This window comes from Rhinolophus sinicus, linkage group LG11 (assembly GCF_036562045.2).
Source record: "Rhinolophus sinicus isolate RSC01 linkage group LG11, ASM3656204v1, whole genome shotgun sequence".
NCBI classification, from domain to species: Eukaryota; Metazoa; Chordata; class Mammalia; order Chiroptera; family Rhinolophidae; genus Rhinolophus; species Rhinolophus sinicus.
In genome coordinates this window covers 22,415,840-22,425,157 of record NC_133760.1, presented here as the reverse complement: position 1 = coordinate 22,425,157, position 9,318 = coordinate 22,415,840, and the positions used below count along the sequence as shown (strand labels likewise).

Genomic DNA, 9,318 nt, shown 5'->3' with positions numbered 1-9,318 from the left:
TCCTTCTATCTGGGTGAAGAGAACCCACAACATTATCTTGATTTCTTGACTGTACATAGGCTAAATGACTGCTTTCCTTTTTTTCATCCAGATGCAATAATTCCAGTATAAGAGAACAAGGAAAACACTTCTTCATTAGCTCTAAAAAGCAACAATTATAATAGTTTATAATTTACACTTGTTGATGAATGCTTCCCATAATATTAGTGAACATTGCTTCTCTGTGCTGATTATTTTATCAGGATTTTTATAACAATATTCGAACTATAAGGAAGCTAAGTTGTTTTTTGTTTGTGCTGCTTAGGGGATGGGTATTAGGAATGATTAGTTTTATTGATTAAATTATATAATCTGAAATTAATTGCTGTAATTTAAATGTATAGCCATTTGGCACTTAGTAGATACATTTTAAGGATAAAAATGTTTAAAACATTTTTATTATAGAAAGTTTCAAAAATATCAAAAATACAGAGAAGAGAATAGTTCAAGTATCACCCATATACTCACCAACCAGCTTAATTATCAACTCCTTGTCAATTTTGTTTTATTTATGTCCCCTCAGTTTTCTTTCCATCCCTCTTCCAATTATTTTGAAGCCAACCTTAGGCATCATATAATTTATCTGTAAATATTTCAGTATATCTCTCTAAATGGTAAGGAGTTAAAACAAGCAACAACAACATAATCATAATGCCTTTGTCACAGTTAAAAGTTAAATAATAATGAAAGAACACTTTAATTATGTCCTTATTTTCATCATTTATCTTATTTGCCTCTATTTAGAATTTAATAATACATTTATTTTAATGGAAAAAAATCTACATAAACTAACATAACCTGAAAGATATCCAGGATATGTTGTTAAGTGAAACAGCAAGTAATAGAATATACAACATGGTTCAATTTTTATTTAAAAAATTACAAATAACTACATCTATTTTTTGTTTAAACATATAAAAGGATTAGAAACATACACCCCAAACCAAGAATAGTTATTACTTTTAAAGTAAGAACAGTCATAGTTGGTATTGGGGTTGGGGAAAGGACTCTCACTTTTGATGTATTACTTACTATTTTTATTTAAAAATATATGTATATTAATTACCTTTGGAATTAAAGTTTCAAAAAAGAATTCATGAAAGGAAGGACTTAAATAAAAAGTCAATATGTGAAAAGAGAGACATTCTCAGATCAGGATATCCTGTCCAAATATTGCCCCCCAGTTGGATAATCTTATTCCTGGATTAATAAGTATAGCAGCTAGCATGTATAGAGTGCTGACTATGTGCCAGCACTTAGACAAGTGCCCTCAATCTGATTATTTATTTCTCACTGTAACCCTTTGAGGTGGGTATTCCCATTTCACAGATGAAGAAACATGATCTAGATCAGTGAAATACCTTCCCAGAGGTTTGGAAGAGGCCGGCCAGGCTTCGAACTCAGGTGCTGGGATTCCTCTGCCCAGGCTTTAATCACTTCATTGAGTTCACTTCTCTTGGTTCAGAAGGTCTCACTGTTACAGAATGCATTTTGTTATTTTAATTCATACTTGTTGGACTCTGCTGTTGCTTAATTTCCATATTAGCTTTAATGACTTTATTTTGCTATAAACCCAATGGTCAGACAAGGTGCAGTAGTAATTTCTCTCATTTTCCCCCAAGTCAGTAGAGTCGGACTGGGCTAAAGAACTAAGGGGAGAAACAACCCCCAAAGAACTTCATGCTTTTCTGATTTGAGAAACATTTCCAAATAGGCAGATGGTTCTTGTCATTAGTGGCTTTCTGTACAGTTCTCTAGCTGCCTAACCTTTTCTTTCATTTTTCTGTTGCAAAATATCATAAAACTCTTCTTAATTTATCCATTCCATAAACACAGGACACAGAAATCACACATGTATGGGAATAGAAGTGCCCAGCACTTTTATTTAATTTCCATATTAGATGTAATCATAGATGTAAACAAGTTGAAACTAACTTTTTAAAAACTATATGGATTAGTCCTTGCAAACTGTAGCAGATTTTTCACAACTTGACCTTAGCATCCATAGTGCTTTAGATGTTTTTTCTTTTTTTTTTTGGTCATTTTTGTGTGTGTTCTGGAATAACAAATTAAGTTTATTATTTAACATAGAAAAAAATGCAACAGGAAAGCAAACTAGCCTGTAAAATAACATACCTACCTGCATATACACAAACACATAACTATAATAGGATACATAAATTATTTTTCATTCAAAACATTATTATAACCATTTCCTACTAGAGATAACTGAGATATTATTGTGTACCCAAAAGAAAACTATGTCTAACCTAAAGAAAATGGATGCTTAAAAAAATTTGCTGAAATTATTCAAGTGATTATTTAAGAAGATGAGTGGTTTGAAGTTTTCTATCCTTTGTACTCCTTTGCCCTAGCCCTCCTGTCAGAGATCATAGGAGCTCCACAGTTTGGGCTGGGAAAATACCCCTGATGAGATAGTCTTCCAGAATTTAGACCACTTGATGTCCCTCTTTACACACAGTGAGAAAGTATAGCCAGTATAAACAACAGACCATAGGAAGATACTGTCCAATACTTCTTGTATTATTAAAGTAAGATTTGAAGAGGATATCTTGAGGAATCTTATAAAAACTCACAATTCTGTTTAGTGAGATGGTTTAAAATAATTCAATTGTAACTCCTTTAGGAGGCCCAGACAGAGAAGAGACTTTTTGCTCTGAAGGGGGAAGAATTTTCCACTGCCTAATGTCAGGAAATGTTGTAGCATTCTTTGGAAGATCTTTTGTTAATTCAGAAGCCGTAATGTAGAAAAACCCAGTTCTGAAGCCTGCCCTCTAGGTAGGTCTCCCACCAGGATCTGGGACAAATCATGAATTTAGGTCTGATAAACTGCAAGCTTGTTCCTCCAAGGAGGTGTGTTTTTCCTGTGTCTTGTATTATATATACCATGGTTGGCTTTTTAGTTATTTCTTTCTCTGGGTCATCTTGCAGTTTTTGTTATACTAGAGAAAGTAAGTGTCCAAACTTGAGTGTTTATTTGTATGACAAATGTGGCAATATAAACCATTTGGCACTGGAGGCTGTCTTTAAGGTCACAGTTTTCAAGACATTTTAAGTATTAGGGATGGAAATTTCCTTAAAGATCTCTGCTCAACTCTTCATTTAACGCATTTGGAAACTCTGGCTCCATCAAGGTTAAGTAACTAATGGCAATTCCAGGACTAGAGAGCTCTCACTATACCATGGTTAAGTCCTTTGGCTCTGAAGTTCCACGGTGGTCTGGGTTTGAATCCTACCCCTGCCACTTATCAGCTATGTGACCTTGTGCAAGTTACATCACCTCTCTGTGCTTCAGTTTCCACATCTGAAAATGGGATAATCAGAGTACATAGTTTCCAGGGCTATTATGAGGATTAAATAAATGAATGTAAGTTAAACACTTAGCAAAATGCCTGGTACATAGTGAGTACTGAATATTAATAGGTGCTATTAGAATTAGAATGCATGTCTCCTACCTCTCAGTTGATGACTTTATAGTTGAAACACATTGTCTCTCCTGATATCCCTTAAATATAGTAAAATATTTCAATAACATTTCTCATTAGAATTGGTTAAATATTTTAGAAAAGAACACATATTTAAGAAGTATTATCTTAATTTTTCCATATGAGGGGTATCCATGTAATAAATGCAGAATTTGGAATGAAATGAAAAATTAAATGATGTATGTCTGAGTATATTCAGGTAGTACATTATATAATAAATTACTTTTTAATATAGCCACAATTCCTAATTTGCATAAACAATTGATCACTTTAGTGGCTCATTAGATAAATTAAGCCCAACTAACCAATACAAACTTATTACAAATGCACATCTGGAATGTGAAACTGTTACTGGAACTCATTGGAACTGAAATTTTCCAGGAAAGGGAACCCTTGATTTTTCAATAAAAGAGGAAATATCTATTATGGGTCCGTGTAGATGATATGGATTTAGCAATGATTTGTTCTTCAATTATAATCACTTACTGCCTTTTAAAGAGAGATTTATATCTTTGCAGCTCTGTATGAAGACATATTGCTATAGCAACAATGGCTAATCTTAGATCTATGATACTGTCCATCAGTTAAACTGTTAGTGTCAGCTCTATACATTGAGCCAAGTGTAGTGAGTTAAGCTTTATTTCTATTCTTATTAGGTACATATAAGTGGCAGATACTTTATGCTGCCTACTCTGCCATTCTCACTAAGCCTTTTTTCTTGCTAGTAGGATCCTAAGTTTTCCTCAAATATTGGGTGGCCATGTGCTTTAGGGAAGTTGGATTTCCCCTCAGCCTTGAGGGGAGGCAAATCTTGAAGAGTCTAAACCAGGTATTCTAATTATTGCCCTTCCAGTGATTGATTTAGAGATGAGCATGTGACATAATTTTGGCCAATGAGAACTGAACAGAGTCTTTGGGGAGGAGTGTGCTTCTGGGTAAAATTTACATGTAGAAGGAAACACTTCTCCCTTGATTCTTGTTGTCTTTATATGGTGCCTAGAATTGCAGATGCCATCTCAGGGCCTTGAGGAGGGCCCTTGGGGACAAGCCAACCTATTAATGTTGGTAAAGTAGAAAGCACCTGGGTCCTTCTTGATGTTAGCGAATTACCAAGTGGATTCACACTGGACCTACTCTACCTCTGGACCTCTTGTCATTATTTAAACCAATTTTACTTGGCCTTCTCCTGTTTCCAACAGAAACATGCTAACTGGTGCAATGTAAAATTTTGTAGTTATAATTCTGGTTTCTTGGTGTTCTTTGATTGTAGTTGCCAGAATGAGCTGAAGTTTGAAGATTGCTCAATAGGACCAGGCATAGCATGGGCCTCTCCTCCCATGGTTTCACTTGCCGGTGACCACTATCTAGATAATTGTAAGTATTTAAATTTACATTAACCAGAGCTGTTCCTTTATACCTTGAGTTAGTGTTTTAGATACAATTGTGTATATATTAAATTATAAAATTATTAATCTCATAGGGTCCCATTTTTCCTTTTTCCTCTCTTAAACTCTTTGGATACCATCATTCTGGGGCACAGTGCACTTCAGGAGGCCAACCTGAATGGAGGATTACCTCAGTCAGTGCAAAGAATGCTGTAGAGCGTTTGCTACATCAGAACAACCATCTCCTTTGAGCTGACATATTGTTTTCCTAACAAAAATGTTTAATTTAGATATCTTAAAATTGACTTCCCTCCTTTTTTTTTGTCATGAGCACAGAATCATGCAATAGCAGCTGTCGATGAAGAAGACTGAACATATGTGAATTGGGATGAGTGTTGTGATAAATGAAACAGAAAATTAATTCAACATATATTTCAGATATATTTAAGTTTTCTGCTGTATGAATACTAGATATAGATGTTCACTGATTCATATAAATCACCAGGGTTACAGTTTATAGAAGCCTTATAAAATAAATGCCGTTGGATGATGGTCAAGTCTAGAGGGATATCATACCCCCTTTAGAAAAGTCTTCCTCAACTGATTTCATTCCTGAATAAGTTGCTTCGTTTTGGCTACCATCTCTTTATGTGCCTTTACCATGTATAGTTACTGACAGAACAGTTAGTCCCCTTTACTACGAAACTCTTCTTTGAATGTTGTGTTTTCATCAAGAGATTTGTCATTGGACCCATTGGGGACCAAGCCATGGATGTAGAGGATGGGGATCTCATTTAAGGATGGTACTGTGTGGTCGGGTGTTTCTATCAGTCGTTGAGGCAAAGCAAACTGGGAGTGACCTGAACATATGGGGCCTGTGCAAAGAGACCCTTAGAAAAGTCCCCAGGTGAGGTCTGAACCCCTGGGCATCGCTGTGTAGTGATTTCTTCTTCTCTTGGTAATAGACAGATTAATACACTGTGGTTATTGTTCATAATCAAAGAACAAAATCCCCATTCCCTTTTCTGGCACACAGGCTACTACATATCTACATTGGGGAGGAAAATAAGAAATGTGTGCATAAAGCTTAAGAAATACTTGTCTAAAGCTTGCTAAATTAGAACACCTGCCTGCCAGCCCTTTTTAGGAGGTATGTTTGTAGAGAGAGATTGGGGAAAAAATGTGTTCTTCAATGTGCCATATAAGGCAAAACAAAGGTGTGACTGAATGTTATTATGGGGTTTTCGATTTCTGCCTATAGACAAGCCATACCTTTTTCAAGACTCTGTCTACTTTTGCTGGAAAACCTTCCTCCAACTCAGTCCTCACAGAAAATCACCTGTAGGGGTGAATCTCCTTTTTACTCTCCACTTCCCTTCCTACCTGAGCAATACAAGCTTTGGATGATAAAAAAAAAAAAAAAAAAAAAAAAAAAAAGTCACCTTTAGGCATAATGCTGGAAGCGATATGAATAATACTGAGATATTGTTTGGCATTGCATCTGATACGAAATAAAATGCATGTGAGGTCCTTTGTTATGTCTCTATCTTTTGGCATCCTGAAATTTCCTCCCCACTAAGATATGAAGAATTAAAGTACGAGTATAGTTTATGCTGGAAATGAGAGGCATCCCTAATTTTTGAGAATCCAATGACAGGCCCTAAAATCAGCATCCACAAGGCCCAGAGCCTCAGATTAGTGCTGGATCACTAGCTCCTTTGGGGAATAAGAATGTGAATATTTGTGGGAGCCAAGAGGTTTATGTAGCTACAGAAGGGAAGCTGGACTCTATATGCTTGACTGCTTTTATGCATTTATGCAAAGTGAAATAGTAAAGTCTTTTAGAAAATGTTAGTGTTTCTCATGTGTATTAAGGAGTGCCAAGAAAATTGTGTGTGTGTGTGTGTGTGTGTGTGTGTGTGTGTGAGAGCGAGAGAGAGAGAGAGAGAGAGAGAGAGAGAGAGAGAGAGAGAGAGAGAGAGAGAAAGAGAGAGAGAGAGAGGAGAGAAGTCCCAGGGCAGAGCTCTGGTCACTTGGTCAGCCCCTCTGTCCTCGAAAAGAAACTCATTCAAGTGCTGAAAGCTTTCAAGTTCTGCATTTCATTTTAGTAAATGAGGTGAAATTCCAATGTAGTCACACAGCCCCGTCTAATTATACTATAATAGATCGCGTTCGTTTTTACATTTCAGAGTATTCTTACATGTTTTGCAAGTGTTTTTGTCCAGTTTCTACCATATATTACAAGCTCTTTGCATGAACAGATCTTCTGTATTCATATTCTTTTGTATTCTTGCACGTGACACACACAGCAAATCCTGATAACGTGCCAGTTTTAACCAATAGATAAGGTAGTTCTTTAAAGGTTACAAAAAACTTTAGCAACTGGCACCAGAATCAGTTTTAAGCTCTTTTCTTAAGAAATACATTTAGAGGATTATAAACATTTCAGTTGTCTTGGTAGCATTCTTCCTATGATTTCCACTTCTTAAAGAAAGCAACAATAGACATAAGTTAATCACTTTAGTTACTGTCCTCATTTAATCTATTAAGCAAATAATTGTTCAGTATACACTTTTAAAAATACATCCCTGTCGACCATGCCTTATTTCCTGTTTTGTTTTTCAGTATCTTTTCATTGTTACTTCAAATGCCAGTTTTCCCAAGTTAGATGTAAAGGACAGGAGGAAGGCTGGGTCTTTGCGGTGTCAAGACTTGTCTTTCCCCTTGGCCTGTTTGATCCTTTATTTGCCTTCTACCTCTAGAGGGCACACACTTGATTTACAATGACCATTTAATGGCAACCATGAGGCACATAGTCTCAGAGATAATGCAGGCACCCAAGGATGCAGCTGAAGGAAGAAGCAAACACACCAAAATAGATAGTTCTGCCTTAGTTAATGAAGATCACAGATGGAAATATTTTTCTTTTTTTCCTGTGGACATGCTGGGTTTTTAGAACTGATGCTATTACTCAATCTATCCTAAAACAGAAACAGTCGCAAATATGTAATATAGAGTGTATGTGGAATAGAAAACAAACCTTTAACTAAGTCTGGTTTTTTTTTGAAGTTGGAAAATGTTGCCAGCCTGTTTTTGATGTAATTGAAAATGTTTAGAAGCTTTCCTGAAGAGCTGATTAATATATCAAAATAAAACAAGGCAATTTTGAGTCTAATTTTGTTTGTTTACTATGTAATACAAGAGTCTTGGCTTTGAAATTCTGCCATGCAGGGTGAAAAATGACTGTCAGTGTGAAACAAAGTAGTCTATTGAAAAGAACATTGTGTCTAATAGGGAACAGCTGATACCAGCCCAACAAATGATAGATGGAATTACAATATCTTAATCAGTCTGAGTGGTTCCTATGGGCAAAGTAGAGAGTCCAGATTTGACTATGGGTGGTGGTGGGGGTCTTTTGACCCACGCATCTCTTGGTGCAAGAACCACAAGGTGGGGAGTTGGTGGGGAGGCATTCTGGTCCAGGCTGGAAGAACCAGGAGAGTTTGGAACCCTGATAAGTTGCACAGATTGGAGCATCCTCACAAGGGTGGAAGTGATATCGTGAGGGAAGCGTTGGCATAGCTCCTGTAGAAGGGGCTGGAATTTCACTGTGCTCCAAGAAGCTTTTCCAAGGGCTTCTAGATTTTCTAAATCCAAATGAATTGAAATAGGTAATTATATTTTGGTACTTAGCTTTTGGAGGAAGAGACCATAGTTCAAAAAAACGTGCTGTGCTAGAAAAAAAAAAAAAAAATGAGTGAAATTTAACCAAGAGTTTCTGCTTATCTGGTTAAAACATAATTATCCCAAGAGAGAAAAACGCCTGCCCTAGAGTGGTTTTGCATCTTCTTTTTTCCAGGAAAGTCCCAATTTCAAATATTTTTTCCATTCTTTCTTCCTTTTTTTTTTTTCTTTAAAGAGCGTGAAGGCAGTCCCCCACTACCACAAATTATGCAGTCAAGTTTCCCACATTTGGGGAAATCGCAGGGGTCAGCACACCCGGAGTGCAATGGGTGAGCCTAGCCCTGGGAAAACCACCTTTATGATCATGGTGTCTCCCCTGCCAGGTAAGTGTTTTTTCCATTATTTCAATCATTGACATCTCCTAGAAACTGAATATAATGGTGGTCAATAGCACTGTATCTGCTAGACTGTCTTTCAAACCCAGAAGCAATGCTAAAGTCTTTTATGCGACCACAGGTCTTGGTTTAGGGTTCAGAAAATAAGGGCACGGTATATAGAAGATGAGCTGAAAACAACAACAATAACACAAAATCAACTTAATTTCCCACCCTTTTAGGTAGATACTAAAGTATCTGTCCAGGTTGTCATGCAGCCTCTGTTTGAATATCTCCTCTGATATAGCTCGGAAGGCATCTAATTATTAT

The 9,318-nt window shown here is 36.4% G+C and overlaps 1 non-coding gene across 1 annotated transcript; it reads right to left on the bottom strand.

Moving 5' to 3' along the window:
- Positions 1-8,845: 8,845 nt before the first annotated feature.
- Positions 8,846-9,005, bottom strand: LOC141567781 (U1 spliceosomal RNA). Its single transcript, XR_012490610.1, has one exon. It is a non-coding gene; the product is annotated as a U1 spliceosomal RNA (small nuclear RNA).
- Positions 9,006-9,318: the final 313 nt, after the last annotated feature.